This window comes from Molossus molossus, unplaced genomic scaffold, assembly GCF_014108415.1.
Source record: "Molossus molossus isolate mMolMol1 unplaced genomic scaffold, mMolMol1.p scaffold_m16_p_1, whole genome shotgun sequence".
Taxonomy (NCBI): Eukaryota; Metazoa; Chordata; class Mammalia; order Chiroptera; family Molossidae; genus Molossus; species Molossus molossus.
In genome coordinates, this window is record NW_023425344.1 from 183,318,622 (window position 1) to 183,336,610 (window position 17,989).

A 17,989-nucleotide genomic window follows, 5' to 3' on the forward strand; every position below is an offset into this window, starting at 1 on the left:
GTTATGAGGAAGGAACATTTTTAGTTTTATTTATAGGCTCCTCTTTGTGAGCAAGAATTTATTACTGCTGTGAAGATTGTGTTTCAGTGACATAGTCCTCCCTCACCCCCAGTTCTCTGTTTTTTTGTTTTTTGAGGAAAATGAAAAAAATTATGGTCAGTTCAACAAAGATCGAGTTATCTTGTGTGTTAGGTTACTGGAGTTACAGATAAAATCTCTGCCTTCAAGACTCTTATAGTCGAATACAGTTAAAGATATACAAACAGATTATTTCAATATAATTTGCTAGGAGTTAAGGTAGAGATAATCACAGGTTTACACAGGCTTGGGCAGGTGGAAGTGGATACTTATTCGCGTACAGATTCTTTGGTTGATTCTTAAATGATGAGGATAAGAATTTGTTGAAAGAATGAGATAAAGAAAAGCAGAAACATGATTGATGTGGCACACTGTGGGCAGGAAACTGTTTATTACTGGAGTACAAAGAGTGAAGCAGCAAATTGCAATGAAAAAAAGACTTTGAGAGGTAGATCTTGTATGTATAGTAAATAAAGAATCCTACTTCGTGGAAATTCATTTATTGTGGTAGAGTCTGGAACTGATTAACCATGATAAACGAGGGCTGACTGTAGCTATATATATAATGCCCAAGTTTAGTCTTAATTTTGAAGGGAGTTGATGAGAAGAAATAGGCAGATTTGTGAAATACGAAGAGTGGATTTAAAGGGGAAATGTCTGATAAATATTTTAGAGATAAAATAATCAGGATTTGGTGATTGACTGTAAGGTTCAAAGGAGAGGAAGAATGTCTAGGATGTTTGGGATGATTTCTGGTTTGACAAGGTAGGCGATGCTACTTGTGATCAAGGTTATAGTAGTAGGAAAAATACAGTAGGAAGAGCAGGTTTGGGGATGGGGTGGGAGAGGAAAAGTGAATTCAGTTTTGGGTAATTTGAATTTGAGGTGCCAAATGAAAGTGTTACAAAGGCTGTTGGATGTGAGTCTGAGACTTAGAGGTGGTAGAGAAACTAACAGTTAATGTTACAATTTATTTATTTATGTTATTAAAAAAAATTTGTTTTTTTTTAATTGATTTTAGAGAGAGAGGAAGGGAGAGGGAGAGGGAGAGATAGAAACATTGATGAGAAAGAACATTACTGGCTGCCTCCTGCATGCCCCCCACTGGGGATCAGACCCACAACATGGGCATGTGCCCTGACCGGGGATGGAACTGGCCACCTCCTGGTGCTTGAGTCAATGCTCAACCACTGAGCCAAACCCGTCTGGGCTAATGTTGCAATTTATGGTGAGCTTTGGGAAGAGACTCTTCCCCTCACTTCCATCCCCCACTCCTGTTCCTTTTAGTTGGGCTGCTGGTAAATAGAAAGCAAACTTCATAGTTTATAGATTGCCGGGCAATCAACTTTTTCTGTTTCTGAAATGAGATCTGGTTCAAATGTTGAAAAAGAGGGAATGTTTTACATTATATACTTTTTGCCCCCAGCGTCATGAGTTCTTAGACTTTAAAATGTTGTTGCCCCCACTGCTGTTTGTTTTGTGTTGTAATCTATTTAAATTGTATTATTTTCATTCATTAGTACATTTATTTCCCTAGGGTAGTCATTTCCTATTCTTTGCCTGTTTTATTGTATTACTAATAATGGAAAAGAACTTATCTAGTTAATGGAGCTCTAAACAACCTAGAGGATGTGTTAAATTTTAACATGAATAGTAGGATTATCAAGACGAGGCTGTATATGTATGTTTATAACTCTTCCCTTTATATTTTAAATTTGGGTAGTAAAATTAGTTTATTGCAGATGTTGTTATGTAGGCAATTACTGACCTGTACTTGGTCCAGTTTACATGTGTTGTCTTTGGTTTTGGTATCATGGTAATGCTGACTTCATAAAAATGAGTCGCTAAATGTTTCCTTCTCTTCATATTTTTTTGGCATATATTTATTTATTTTTATGAAATTTATTAGGGTGACATTGGTTGATGGAATTTATGAAACCTAACATATAGGTTTCAAGTGTACATTTCTGTAATACATTATTGCATTGTATGCCTACCACCCACAATCAAATCATCTTCTGTGATCATATATTTGGCCCCCTTTACTTTTTACTACTCCCCCACCCCTTCCCTCTGATAATCACCATACTATTGTCTGTGTCTATGAGTTTCAATTTTATATCCCACAGGAGTGAAACCATATGGTTCTTAGCTTTTTCTAACTGACTGATTTCACTTAGCATAATATTCTCAAGATCCATCCATGTTGGCGCAAATGGCAGTATTTCATCTTTTCTTATGGCAGAGCAGTATTCCATTGTACCACACTTTCTTTATCCAGTCCTCTATAGAAAGGCACTCTAACCAGAGTCTCCATGTCTTGGCCACTGTGAATAATGCTGCATTGGACACAGGGGTGCATATATCTTTGTGAATAAATGTTTTCAAGTTTTTTGGGGTAGATACCCAGAAGAGGGATTGCTGGGGCTATATGGTAACTATTCTTAATTTTCTGAGGAATTGCCATACTGTTTTCCATAGTAGTAATTGATCCATTTTGAAGTAATTTTTGTACATGGGGACAAACTGTAATCTAGTTTCATTCTTTGGCATATGGCTTTCCAATTTTTCTAGCACCATTTATTGAAGAGGTTTTCTTTTCTCCTTTGTGTGTTTTTGGCTCCTTTGTCAAAAATTATTTGTTCAATACAAATGGCCAAGAGACATATTAAGAAATGCTCAACATCATTAATCATCAGAGAGATGCAAATTAAAACAACAATGAGGTATCACCTCACACCTGTCAGAATGGCCACCATCAACAAATCATCAAACAAGTGTTGGTGAGGGTGTAGAGAAAAGGGGACTCTAGTACACTGCTGGTGGGAATGCAGACTGATGCAGCCACTATGGAAAACAATATGGTGTTACCTCAAAAAATTAAAAATTGAACTGCCATTTGACCCAGTGATCCTACTTCTAGGAATATACCCTAAGAAGCCTGAAACACCAATCAGAAAGAATATATGTACCCCCATGTTCATAGCAGCACTATTTACAATAGCTAAGATCTGGAAACAGCCCAAGTGTCCATCAGTAGACGAATGGATAAAAAAGCAGTGGTACATATACACAATGGAGTACTATGCAGCTGTAAGAAAGAAAGATCTCTTATCCTTTGAGATGACTTGGAGGGACCCAGAAAGTATTATCCTAGGTGAAACAAGCCAAGCAGAGAAAGACAAATATCACATGATCTCATTTGTGGAATATAATGAACATAATACCCAGAGACATGAAAGTAGAATTACTACAGACTGACAAGCCTCAGAAGACGAGGTTGTCAGGGAGGGAAGAGATAAACCACAGAACTTACATGCCTGTACGCATAACCGATGGACACAGACAACAAAGCCAGGGATGGGGTGGAAGGGATGGGGAGGAGGGTGTCAATGGGGAAAAAAAAAGGAGAAACATCTGTAACAAAAGAAAATTAATTTAAAAAAATTATTTGTCCATATACTTGTGTTTTTTTTTTTCTGGGCTCTCAGTTCTGTTCCATTGGTCTATGTGGTGGTGGTGGGTTTTGTTTTTTTTTGCCAATACCATGCTGTTTTGATTATCAATTCTCTGTATTATAATTTGAAGTAAGGTAGTGTGATACCTCTGGCTTTGTCCTTTTTTTCTCAGAATTGCTTTGGCTATTTGGGGTCTTTTGTGGTTCCATACAAATCTGATGATTTTTTGTTGTTGTTGTTCTATTTCTTTAAAAAATGATGTTGGGATATTGATGGGAATTGCATTAAATCTATATATTGCTTTGGATAATATGGCAATTTTAACAATGTTGATTCTTCCAATCCATGAATACAGAATATCTTTCCATTTCATTTTGTCTTTTTCAATCTCTTTTAATAATGCTTTGTAGTTTGCAGTATATAGGTCCTTCGCATGCTTTGTTAAATTTATTCCTAGGAATTTTATTCCTTTTTGTTGTAATTGCAAAAGGAATTTTTTTTTTTTTCCATTTCTTTTTCTGAAGTTTCATTGTTAATATATAGGAAAGCAGTGGATTTTTATACATTGATTTTGTATCCTGAAACTTGCCGTATTTGTTTATTGTTTTTTTTTTTGGTGGAGGCTTTAGGATTTTTTATATACAGAATCATGTCCTCTGCAGAGTGACAATTTTACTTTGTCATTCCCAATTTGGATGCCTTTTATTTCTTTCTCTTGCCTGGTTGCTGTGGCTAGGAGTTCTGGAAGTCCTAGTTGAATAAGAGTGGTGAGAGTGGGCATTCTTATCTTGTTCCTGACTGCTGACTTCATAAAAATGAGTTGGTAAGTGGTTCCTTCTGTTCAATTTTTTAGAAGAGTTTGTATAGATATTTTAAATTTTTTTATAGACATTTGGTAAGATTCTCCAGTGAAGATATTTGGGCTTGGAGTTTTCTATGTCAGAGTTTTTTCTGCAGTTTCTTTTTTTTGTCCTCACCTGAGGACATTTTTGCATTTATCTTCAGATAGAGAGGGAAGGAAAGAGAAGAGAGAGAGAAACATTGATGTGAGGGAGACACATTGACTGGTTACCACCCACACAACCCCAACCAGGGCTGGGGACAAACTGCAACTGAGGTACGTGCCCTTAGTGGGAACCAAACCCAGGTCTCTCTGGTCCATAGGCTGATGCTCTAACTACTGAGCAAAACCGGCCAGGGCATGCAGTTTCATTTTTAAAAAATATAAAGGTGTTGCAGGTTATTTGTTCATGTGTGAGCTTTGGTGGTTCATATTTTTTGTGGAATTTGATCATTTCGTTTAAGTTGTTGAATGTACTGGCATAAAGTTGTTTGTAATCCATTATTTTTCTTTTAATGTTTGTAGGATATATAGTGATGTTCACGTTTTAATTCCCAATATCGATAATTTGTGTCTTGTTACTTTTTTTTCTGTCTTGCTAGAGTTTTATCAATTTAATCATCTTTTTTTAAAAAGCAACTCTTGACTTCATAAGTTTTATTTTTGTAACCTCATTGGCTTATGGTTCTGTTGAATGCTTTGTCTCTCTCTCTCTCTTTTTTTTTTTTTTTAATTTTTTCCCTCTTTATTGATTTTAGAGAGAGAGAAAGTGAGAGGCAGAGATAGAAACATCGATGAGAGAGAACATCGAGGGGCCGCCTCCTGTATGCTCCCCACTGGGGACTAGGCCCACAACCTGGGCATGTGTCCTGACCAGGAGTCGAACCGGTGACCTCTTTGGTGCATGGGTCGACGCTCAACCATTGAGCCACACCAGCTGGACCAGTGCTTTGTCTCTTAACAATGGATTGTATTTTCATCCTTTTTTGTGAGTCTTGCAATATTTTATGACTCCTGGATATCATGAATAGCACAGTAAAGACTGAGTACATAGTATTTGTACCAGGAAAATTGCATACCTGTATGTCTAGTGTAGGGGATGGAATTAAGCTGAGTTGTGGTTTATTGTTTCAGAGGATACCTTAAGTAGCTTCAAATTTCTCTTGTGTTACTTTGTGCCTAGGCTAGAAGTTAAGATGTGGGGAAGTGTTTCTCAGTTTTCCTGATGACTCTCAATTTTTATCTTTCCCTGTATGACTGTGACTAGGAGGAATCTACATGCTCCTGATTCTCTCTCCCAGTAGTAGACTACTATTGTGTTAATCAGTGCTTGTTAGCCTGGTGGTGGAGCCAGGACTGTCTCTGTTGTCCTGGTCTAGTTGCAGTCTTGGATAGTCCCTGTGTATTTGGAAAGAGTTTCCTGAGCCTGCCTCCCTGGTAGAAGATCTCTAATAGCATTGATATAAGATCCTGGGCCCAAGATTGTTTCTTGCCCCTCCTCTAGTGTTTAGGGTCTTTTACTGTACCACCTTTCTTAATGATGTCTTCACTTGTGCACTCATGGGTGACTGGACTTGCTGCTCCTCCCCTAGCGTTAATTTGAGAAGGATCTGGTTGTGGCTTAAAGTGAGAAGGATCTGGTTGTGGCTTATCCTAGTAGAGGCTCTTCCCCTCTTTCAGTCCTGCGCAGAGGAAGACTGTCCAGTCTCATGTTCCCCATATTGTGAACACCTGGTGGAGGTGTGTGGTGAATCCTACAAATTGATTTGGATTCCTGTTGTGTCTATGGCTCCCAGGAACTATATGTTTATGCTGGCCCCCACTTTACCTTTACAAGTTTAACAATTTTAGATTCTTTTTACCTACTTCTGTGGTATTACTATCTCTTCCCTTGCTCTGCTACCTGTGAGCCAGTGCTTACATCCTTTCTCCCCGAGGAAGGGTTTGTCTTTTGTTGGCTCTTTATTTGGTTGCTTTGAGTCCTTAGCTCCTGATGGGTTTAAGAAAAGTTTAGTTTTGTTAGTTACCCAAATTTGTTAGGCATTTTTTTCTAGCTTTCTGTTGCATAGGCAGAACCCAGTTAATGCATGTAAATGGATCTTTAGACAAAACTCCAATTAGTCAGAGGTGCTTTCCTCTATTTTCTTGAGCTGTAGTTTATAATTTCATAATTTCTTTGACTTCCAGTTCCTTGGTGAAAACTGTCTTTTCTTGGTTTGGACCAGTGATTTTCTTTCTTTCTTTCTTTCTTTTAAATGTTTGTATTGGTTTTTTAGAGAGAATGATAGAAACATCAGTGTGAGAGAGATACATCAGTTGACTGTCTCCTGCATGCCCCCTGCTGGGGATGGAGCCTGCAACCTGGGCATGTGCTCTGACTGAAAATCAAGTCACAACCTCTCAGTCCATGGGACGATGCTCAATCCACTAAGCCACACCCGCCTGGCTAGACCAGCGATTTTCAACCGGTGTGCTGCAAGAATTTTTAAAACATGCAATACCTGACTATTTAGTCAGGCACACTGAGTTCTTTTCCCTTAGATTGTCAAATAAAAAAATTACAACATCCAACACAATAGTAGCTGTCTAGTGTGAATGAATCAAAATTATACCTAATTTGGGGGGGGGGGGGGTCTATCGGCAAAAAATAAAATATTTTTTTTGGTGGCTGTAGAATTTCAGTAATTAGTTTATGTGTGCCATAAGAAGAAAAGGTTTGAAAATCGCTAGTTTAGACCAAAGGAAAGCATTCAAATTGGCTAGATTGATTGTAAAGAAAGAGAATAATTCCCCAACTGGCTGTAGATTTCTTTTTCCTCTTCCCTGAACACTGTGGTGATTCCCTCCAAACTATCATATAGTCAATGCCTTCTACATTTTTTGTTGTCTTTTCCTAAAACCCCTCTTTCTCCTAACCCTGCTTCTCCTTCCATTCCATTTCCTGTAATGAAATGCCCAGGAAAACCAAGTATATACTGAATTTTTAAATGCAGAATTTAGATTAAATATTTCTCTACTTTCTATATGTACCTGACAATCCTTTTTTTTTTTTGGTCTATAGGTTATTTTATCATGTTTTACAAGAAGTAATATTTAACAGGCAGAATAGAAAGGCAAATTTTACTTGGTTTCTTTGGGTATATCTTACTTCTGTCCCCAGTCTATCTATCGTTCTCCTTTTCACTGTTTTATTTTTTAAAAAGAAGAAGATTTTGTTTTCCCATTCCAGGGTCCCTGTCTCTCACTCTAATAGAAACCAAACTGGCAAAATATGCCAGGGAGCAAGGCCTCAAATGCTCCCGCCATAGTATTTTTCATAGTGGCTGCACCATTTTGTATTACCATCAGCAGTGCACAAGGATTCCAATTTCTGTCAGCACTTATTTTCTGTTTTTTGATAATGAATCGTATTGTGGTTCAGATTTGCATTTTCCTTAATGGTTGAGAATATTTTCATGTGCTTATTGACCATTTGTATGTGTTTGTTGGAGGGATATCTGTTCAAGTCTCTTGCCCATATCTGATTTGAGATTTTTATTTTTTTGAGTTGTAGACATTTAAAAAAAAATATTCAGAATATTAACCCTTTAAGAGATTATGGTTTGCACATATTTTTTACCATTTCATGGGTTGCCTTTTTACTGTGTCGATAGTGTTTTTTGATGTGCAGAAGTTTTAATTTTATTTTTAAATCCTCACCCAAGGACATCTTTATTGATTTTAGAGAGAGAAGAAGGGAGAGCGGGAGGGAGGGAGGGAGGGTGGGGGGGGAGAGAGAGAGAGATGTGAGAAACAGCGATTGGTTGCCTCCCATACCCATTCTGACTGGGGGTTGAACCCCCAATCTTTTTTTTTTTTTTTTTTATTTTTTATCCTCACCCAAGGACATTTTTGCATTTATCTTCAGATAGAGCAGAAGGGAGAGAGGGAGGAAGAGAGAGAGAGAAACATCGATGTGAGAGAGACACACCGAGTGGTTGCCATCCACATAACCCCAACCAGGGCCTGGGACAAACTGCAACCGAGGTACATGCCCTTAGCAAGAACTGAACCCGGGTCTCTCTGGTCCGCGGGCTGACACTCTAAACTGCTGAGCCAAACCGGCTAGGGCTGAACCCCCAACCTTTTTAGGCGACGGGACAACTCTCCAACTACCTGAGCCACTAAGCCAGGGCAAAAGTTTTAATTTTGATATAGTCTAATTTATCTTTTTCTCCCCCCTTTTGTTTCCTGTGCTTTTGGTGTCATATCCAAGAAATCACTGTCAAATCTAATGTCAAGTGCTTTCCCCCTGTGTTTTCTTCTAGGAACTTTATTGTTATAGCTCTTAAGGTCTTTGGTCCATTTTGAGTTATTTTTTGTACATGATGTAAGATAAATATCCAATGTCTTTTTTTGCTTTGGATACCCAGTTTGCCCCAGCACTAGAGTTCTATGCAGTCGACTCTCGTTTATCGCAGTTAATCAGTTCCAGATTCCACCATGATAAATGAATTTCCGCGAAGTAGGATTCTTTATTTATAAATTGAATATTTTCTTAGAGCATAGAAAACCTGTTTACGACCTTCTAAATACATTTTTAACATCATTAGAGCCCTCTAGACATGAAATAACACCCTATAGTCACCATTACACTCGTATTACCCAATGTATTAGACAGAATAAGAGAAAATAAGACATTAGATGTTACAAATATCATATTATTATTGTACATTTAATTACACACAGTTCTTACACACAACCACTAACCTATGAAAATAGTGCACTTGTTCGATGATGAAGGAATGAAGATGAAGAGATGTACTGCACAGCAAAGAAGATCGAGGTTACTGCTCCTCTGAAGGCATGGCCTCAGTAGGAGAGTCTTCAGGTGATGCAGCATCTTCAGCAGGTGTGTCATCGTCTTCCACTGAAGGAGTACTAAAAGTAGGCAGTGGGTACCTGGGTGCGCAGCTGAAGAACATTGTGATAGGCAGTTGCTGGCGCTGTCTTTTCACATGCATGAGGAGGCTTTTGTAGAGTTCTATCACTCCCATCAAGTGCATTCAGGAACCGCAATGCACGCATCATATGTGGGCCCCATTCGCCAATCATGTCCTGTACTACCTTAATAGTTCTCACGACTTGCGAGAGATGCTCAAGTGTAAGGCCAACTTCCTCCTCCTGACCCCCCAGGAACCTCTGGCTTCTCTTCTTCGTCCTCACTTGCAGACTTAGTCATCTCCACCAGATCCTCATCAGTTAAGGGATCCGAATGTATCTCCAGCAGCTCATCCATGTCATCGCGGGTCATATCCTTATTGAACACCTGTTCTGGATGATACTTGCCCTCCTCAAGGATCTTCTGGAATGTGTTGTTCATGTAGTTTTCTGCTGCAGGCTAATCAGCAGAGGCGGCTTCTCCGTGGAGAACGACACTCTTCAGATGATATCTCTTCTGGAACTTCTCGAACCAACTCTTTCTCGCCATGAAATCCACAAATGTTACAGAAGAGGGTCCTGGTTGAGGTTCATCCACCGTAAAGCGCTGATAGAACTGCCGCCTCGCCTTCTCTCGGATGACCAGTGAATCCAACAGAATGTTTTTCTTGTGTCTGTCGCTGATCCAAATGGCTAGGGCAGTTTTCATTATGAACTTATTACAACTTGTCACTAAGCATTTTGCTTTTTTGTTGAAAGAGACAGTAGCCGTTGCATGGATGTTCTTTTCATCATTACGGATGGAGCAAACAGTAGACTCATTCAAGTCATAATGGCGGGCAACCTCCACGATTTTCTTGCCATCTTTGATCATATCCAAGAGTCTCACCTTCTCCTGGATGGTAAGCATCTTCCTCCGGCGCTTAGTTTAATCTTCAGAAGGCTTAGAAGAAGCAGTACATTTTGGAGCCATTGTGAGGCTTAGATAAAAGTTCTCAGAAATAGCAAACACTTAAAAGAGCAAAGATGCTTCTGATGCAAGAGATGTAGAAATGTGTATGAGAAACGAACTTGCATGAGGCTGAACCAATCAGTGGCCAGGATAGGGAGAGGATAGGATAGCCAGTCAGTGAGCAGCAGGCTCTGATTGGCTTGGTTTCACCACACCCAGTTTTTTGGAAAAAAGTTATTGCCCACACACAAGGAGTTGAAGGAGTTGTACCTGGCATTGAAGGATTTGCGGGGGTGCTTTAATACATAGGCCTACAGTCCATATATACAGCAATTTTAATTGTAATTGTAATTGTAATATGGGGTTGTGTAATTGACTCAGGCAACCAGGTGTGTGCTGTATTATTTTCACTGTCTCCATCAACTTTTTTATGAATTATTTGAAAAAAACCGCGATAGAGTGAAGCCACGAAAGTTGAAGCGCGAAGTGGTGAGGGACGACTGTATTGTTTTTCCATTTAATTTTTTTTTCTTTATTGATTTTAGAGAGAGAGGAAGGAAGAGGGAGAAATAGAAACATTGATGAGAGAGAACATCGATTAGCCACCTCCTGCACACCCCACACTGGGGATTTGGCCCACAATCTGGGCATGAGCCCCGACCAGGAATTGAACCAGCGACCTCTTGGTACATGGGTCGACGCTCAACTGCTGAGCCACACCGGCTGGGCTATTGTGTTAATATGTTTACAGATAGGCCTGGTGTTGGGATATAGAATATAGTGTTTTACATTGTTTGTATAATGGTTTAGGATTTAGATTTTTCTTTTTAGTTATATTAATGAGTAAAAATATACCATGGGAGCTTCCCTGGAACTCTAAACCTCATTTGTAATATTTTGTTTATGAGAATTTTGATTTTGAGCTCCCAACTGTCAGTTTGTCAACACAGATTTTTGCTGGTTAACCCTATTTTTCCTCAGGAAAGTCACCCATTGTGAATGACTATTTAGAAAAAGAGTGGAAATAAAAAAGCAAATTTTAGAGGGAAAGGGAAATTAGAATTTTTGGTAACTTTTTAATTAATTAAGATTTTTTGTTGATGATAAAAATATACTGTTTTTGTTTTGCCGGTTATTTTTATTGATGATATCCAGAAATTATTACTTAAAACACTTCTGCCATCTTCTCCACCTAATTTTTCTCTGTCATAAAATAGAAATAATGGGCATTACTTTATATTGTTGAAAATATTAAGTGAAGTAATTTGTTACAGATATTTCTTGACTTACAGTCCCAGTAAACCCATCGTAGTTGAAAATATCGTTAAGTTGAAAATGCATTTATAATATAACTAATCTGCTAAATATTGTAGCTTAGCCTAACCTGTGTGGCCATTAAAAATTATGTTTTCAGATTTTTGTTGTTGTTGTTAATGCTCACCTAAGGACATTTTTTTTCTGTTTATTTATTTTTATTTTTTCAGATGGAGTGGAAAGGAGATGGGTAGAGAGAGAAAGGGAGAGAAGGAAATATTTATATGAGGTACATGGACTGGTTGCCTCCCGAATGTGCCCCAACTGGGGTCAGGGATCCTTCCGTGGCCAGGCCAATGCTCTAGCCACTGAACCACACTGGCCAGGGCTGTTTTCAGATTTTTAAAAGAACATGGATAAGGAGTTAATAGTATAAAAGGGGAAAAAACACATCTGTCATCCTGCATGTAGTGTAATTCTGACTATTGATTAAAAATATTTAAACAAGCAGAGTAGTGGATAACCTCATTTCAGTCATTTCTAAACTGAGGAATTTTGTAAGCTTTTTCCATATATTTCTGTGCTTTTAAATTTTTCTAATGATGTATATTTTATAATCAGAAAAGGCTAGATATGGCTACCAGAAATAGAAATTTCTCAAACTTGTAAGGGATTAAGAATTAATTTTGTCTTATGTAGATTGAATACTTACCTATGCTTCTCCTTGAGTTGTTGGAAGCCAGGTATATGATACATATTCACTGCATTTTTCTCCCCTGAATTTGGTCATATTTTCCTGTTTCTTTGCGTGTCTCATAATTTTTTGTTTAAAACTGACCATTTTAGATAACATTGTAGCCACTCTGAATTCAGACTCTTTTCTTTCTTTTTATAAATTTAATTAATTTATTTGTATTTTATTGTTGAATGTATTACAGATGTTCCTCCATTTTTCCACCATTGGTACCCCCTGACTTCCCCCCCAACCCTCCCTCTGAATCTTTTCCCTTGAAAGTTATTTGTTTAGTAACTTCCACAGGCAAAACTTTCCATAGATCTATGAAATCTATCTCCCTGCAAGTATGTAGCCACTTAAAAAAATTCTTGTTTTATGCTTGGCATACTAGGGCATCCCCCATGTCTGTATTGTTTTGTGGTTCCGCTAATAATTGGACACATATTGTGGTCAGACGTCTTCTTGCACAGCAAGGCTTCTTACTCTGCCTGTGGGTCTTTGTGGGATGCACATTCAAAATTCAGGCCTTTTCCAAGTCTATCCCAGCTTTTATTTTTCACTGATCCATTTTGTCGTATCTGTGTTCATATGTGCAGCCACAGGGTTGGCCAAGAGTATGTAGATAACTTGGGCCTTCTTAAGTCTTCACTGTGCATGTATTGCTGCCTCTGCCAGCAATAATGGTTGTTCCAACAACCCCTGCAACTAGTAGAGCTGTTGGCCCTCATAGTTCGCTTGCCACAGAAACGATCACTTATACCAAAATTATAACTTACACTGATGATACCACTGAGTGTGGTCATTGTCCAACTGTAAATCATGTGGATCTCTTTATGGTGATTTCAATGCTGCCAGTCCTCTCAGCTTGCCAAATCATCTGTGCTTACAGGTGGGAGGATAAGAGACTGGAAGCATCCCCAGATGAGAATGACACAGACTCTCAATGTTCTTACCACATGCTGAGCAGTTTTATAAGTATTCTCAAATTGCCTAGGCCTCTGGTTGATTTCCACAGTACTGAAATAGTTTTTGTCATTTTGTCCACATGTATGGTTGGTTTTGGGGGGAGAGGATTTCTTGGCTTTTTAACTTGGCTATAGTCAATATTCCAGGGATTTTAACTTCTGTCTTAAATCTCTGTTTTTTTCCATACTGTGTCTTGTTTCCCAAGGACTGAGTGGATGACAAATTTGGATTGGAAATCTAAATATTAATTTGATTTATCTCACAACAGCCTCAAAATAGCAAGCCAGCACTTTCACCACACATTTGATTACTGAAGTCTTACATACACTTTTTTTTTTTTTTTTAATTCTCACCTGAGGATAGTTTTCTATTGTTTTTGTTTTTTTTTTTTAAGATAGAGTAGGAGAGAGAGAGAAACATTGATGTGAGAGAGACACATCAATTGATTGCCTCTCCACAATGCCCACCAGGGCTGGGGATCAAACCTGCAACCCAGGTACGTGCCCTTGACCGGGTATCGAATCCACGACCCTTCAATCTTCAGGGCCAAACCTGCCAGGGCTATACACTTTTTTCTGTGCTGTCCTCATTTTTCCCTCACTTTTAATTTTTTTTCTTTATTGATATTAGAGAGAGAGGAAGGGAGAAGGAGAGAGAAACAGAAACATCCATGAGAGAACATGATTGGCCACCTCCTGCATGCCCCCCCACTGGGGATCGGGCCCACAACCTGGGCATGTGCCCTGACCAGAAATTGAACCAGCAGCCTGTTAGCACATGGGTTAGTGCACTGACCCACACCGGCCAGATTCTTCCCTCATTTTTAAATAGCCGAGTCTATATTTAAATTGTCAGAATACATCCGTTACATACTATACTCTCTCCCTTTCAGCTTTTATTTTGTTGTAGATGTATTAGTAACTACATATTCCATGCTTAATGCGCACCACCAGTTTTTATGCACTATCTGTAGTCAACTTGGTTTTTGGAAGTACTCTATTAGATTTTTCAGGAAGAGTTCCAAGGGTACAGTATTTTCAAAATATTTGTGTGCTGATAGTAGTTTGTGGCATACATGTTCTTTCCTTGATTATTTTATTTTAGATATGTTACTTTATTTATCTTCTGGCATAAAATGTTGCTATTGAAAAATTTAGAATAGTCTATTTTTCTTTCCACTATAAAGTTATATAGCAGCCCTGGCCGGATTGCTCAGCTGGTTGGAGTGTCAGCCTGGTACCCCAAGGTTGCAGATTTGTTCATTGTCGGGGCACATAAAAGAAACAACCAATGCATGCATAAATAAGTGGAAAAACAAATTGATGTTTCCCTGTTTCTCTCTTTTCCCTTTCTTCCCTCTCTCTAAAAATGAATAAATAAAAAAATTAAAGAAATAAACTTAGTGCATGCCTGTATCAGGGGTTTGCAAACTCTTGTCCATTGCAAACACAATTTTATTGTATATAGCCATGCCCATTACTTTAGATATTGTCTTGGACTTCTTTTGCAATAGACAGTATGGAAACCCATGAGTTTGGCTCTGGATGACGTTGATATTTGAATTTCATGTAACTGTCATCCTGTGGTCTGCAAGACTGAAATATTTACTGTATGGGTATATAAGAAAAAGTTTGCCTACATCTGACCTAAATGCCCAAAGTCCCCAACCCTTTTTTCTTAAAGTTCAGTAAAGTTCTAGTAATTCATACTAGACTGTGTCTTGGTATTCTGGGTTGCTGTTCTCAGGCCTGTGTCTTTTAATACATGGTTTAAAACTTTTTCCATTTCCAGGAAAGTTTTCTTGTTATACTTTTTAATGTTTAGAAATATTCTTTTCTCTATCTGTTGTGTCCATTTACTTCTTTGTTTCTTCTTTTTTTAGTCTTTGTTTCTGAACATATTTTTTCTTTTTAATTTTTTTCTGAGTTCTGTCACGTCACACACACCCCCACTCCTGCCCCAAATCTTGGTTAAATTTGTTCTTGCATGAGTGTCTTTAAGCTTCCTTGGAAATAGTAGTTTATAGTTATAATCTGTTTTTGTGAGCCTATCTTTTATAATTTATTGTCTGTAGGAAGTTAGGGATTTTATCCTGTTTCATTCTCTCTTTTTTTTCTTCTTATAACTGTATGGGCTCTGATCTAATTATTGCTTTTAAAAATTTTTATCTTTAGTGTTGAAAGTATTATGGATGTCCCCTCTTTTTTCCTCCAATGACACCCTCCTCCCTACTCTTACCCCCCTCCTGCTTTTTCCAAACTATTGTCTGTGTCCATCGGTTATGCGTATATGCATATAAGTTCTTTGGTTTATCTCTTCCCAACTCCTCCCTCCACCCCCCTTCCCTTTGAGGTTTGTCATCTGTTCCTTACTTCCATATCTCTGAATCTGTTTTGATTGACAGCATATTTTGTTCATGATACTCCATAAATATGTGAGATCATGTGGTACTTGTTTCTTTGACTGGCTTATTTCACTCAGTGTAATACTCTCCAGGTCCCTCTGTGTTGTCTCAAAGGGTAAGAAATCTTTCTTTCTTACAGCTGCATAGTATTCCATTGTGTAAATGTACAGCGGCTTTTTTATCCTTTCATCTTACTGATTGGGCTGTTTTCAGATCTTAGCTATTGTAAATAGCGCTGCTACGAGCATAGGGGTGCATATACTTTTTTGGATTGGTGTTTCAGGGTTCTTAGGATATATTCCTAGAAGTAGAATCATTGGGTCAAATGGTAATTCCATTTTTAATTTTTTTGAGGTAATACCATATTGTTTTCCATAGTGGCTACACCAGTTTGCATTCCCACCAGCAGTGTACTTTATAGAGTAAGTACATCCTCACCAGAACTTGTTTGAGGATTTGTGGATGGTAGCCCTTTTTTTTTTTATCCTCAGCTGAGGACATTTTTTGCATTTAATTCAGATAGAGCGGGAGGGAGCGAGGAAGGAAGAGAGAGAGAGAAACATTGATGTGAGAGAGACACATGGAGTGGTTGCCACTCACACAACCCCAACCGGGACCAGGGACAAACTGCAGCTGAGGTACATGCCCTTAGTGGGAACCAAACCCAGGACTCTCCAGTCCGTGGGCCGACGCTTTAACCGCTGAGCCAAACTGACCAGGGCTTCTGCCCATTTTTTAATTGGGTTCTTTGTCTTCCTTTTGTTGAGTTGTATGACTACTTCATATATTTTGGAAATTAATCCCTTATCTGATGTATCATTTTGATGCTGATTTCTTTTGCCATGCAGAAGCTTTTTGGTTTTATGTAGTCCCATTTATTAATTTTTTCCTTTGTTTCTCTTGCCGTGGGTGATGTATCAGAGAAAATTCTGCTATGTGTGACGTCTGAGATTTTTCTGCCTACATTATCTTCTGGGATTTTTATGGTTTCATGAGTTACATTTAAGTCTTTTATCCATTTTGGGTTTATTCTTATGTATGGCGTAAGTTGGTGGTTTAGTTTCATTTTTTTGCTTATAGCTGTCCAATTTTCCCACCACCATTTATTGAAGAGACTGTCTTTACTCCATTCTATGCTCTTGCCATAAACCTGGGTATGTGCCCTGACCAGAATGGAACCTACAACCTCTTGGTGCATGGGACTATGCTCAACCAACTGATTTGCATTAACCAGGGCTATGGTTTTCTTATAATGTACTAAAATATGGACAATTGCTTAGTTTGTGTTCCTCTTCCCAGACATTCTCTATGCTTTTCTCATTTGATCCTGTCCTACTATATTTTTATTTTATTCAGCAGTTTCTTCTCAAGCATTGAACCCTTTTCAGTAGCTCTGGTAGTCAGGGTTGGTTTTGTTGTTGTTGTTATTTTCTAATGGAAAATACCAAATATATGTACAAAGTAAACGGAATGGTATTATTAGTTCTTATATAACATCGCTAAGTTTCAATAATTATTAACATTTTGTCTTTCTTGTTGACTCTGTATCCCAGTTATTCCCAACTTTCACCTGCCTAGTTGGTTATTGTTCCTAAAAACTTTTTACAGGGTAAAATTTGCATACTTTGAAACACATTGATTTTTAGCTATAAGTTTTGACAAATAGATCCACACCCCTATCACAGTTCAGGACATTTCCTTTCTGAAGGCAACTTCTCTTCTGATGTTTTTCTCCTTGTATTATTTTTGCCCTGATATGACTTTTTAAATGGTGTCATCAAACGTAGTTTCGTGTCTGCCATTGTTCAGCATGCTATCTGTGAAATTCTTTCATGTTGTTGATATTAGTAATTGTTGCTTTTTGTCTCTGATTATTATTCTACTGTATGAAAATACCATATTCATCTTTCTGTTGTTGAGCATTTTCATTTTTTCTAGTTTGGGGCTATTGTAAATAAAGCTGTCAGGAACAGTTTTATAAAAATATGTTTTGGAGCCTGGCTGGTGTGGCTCAGTGGTTGAGCATCGACCCATGCACCAAGAGGTTGCTGGTTTGATTTCTGGTCAGGATACATGCCCAGGTTGTGGGCCAGATCCCCAATGGGGGCATGCAGGAGGTGGCTCATAGATATTTCTCTCTCTCTCTCTCTAAAAATTAATAAAGCAAAACATTTTTTTTTAATGTTGTGGACATGTTTACATTTCTCTTGGATAAAACTTAGAAGTGAATTTACTAAATCAGAGATCTAAGTGTTGTTTATTAGACATTACAGCTTTTACAGAAACCTTACATTGCCATCGGCAAATTATGAGAGTTCTCATTTTTCCACATCCTTGCTACCATTTGTTGTCAGTCATTTTAATTTTTGCCATTCAAATA

At 38.1% G+C, this 17,989-nt stretch overlaps 1 protein-coding gene across 4 annotated transcripts in view; it reads left to right on the top strand.

Moving 5' to 3' along the window:
* Window positions 1–17,989, top strand: part of CTDSPL2 (CTD small phosphatase like 2) — a 92,883-nt gene that overhangs the window by 8,176 nt on the left and 66,718 nt on the right. For 3 of the 4 annotated variants that reach the window (XM_036260261.1, XM_036260258.1, XM_036260241.1), the window contains exon 1: window positions 10,149–10,199. The exons of the other annotated variant lie outside the window; for it this stretch is intronic. The gene's annotated coding sequence lies outside the window, so the exon portion shown is untranslated. Of the gene's footprint in view, window positions 1–10,148; window positions 10,200–17,989 lie in introns of those variants that run through there. 4 annotated transcript variants of the gene reach the window in all.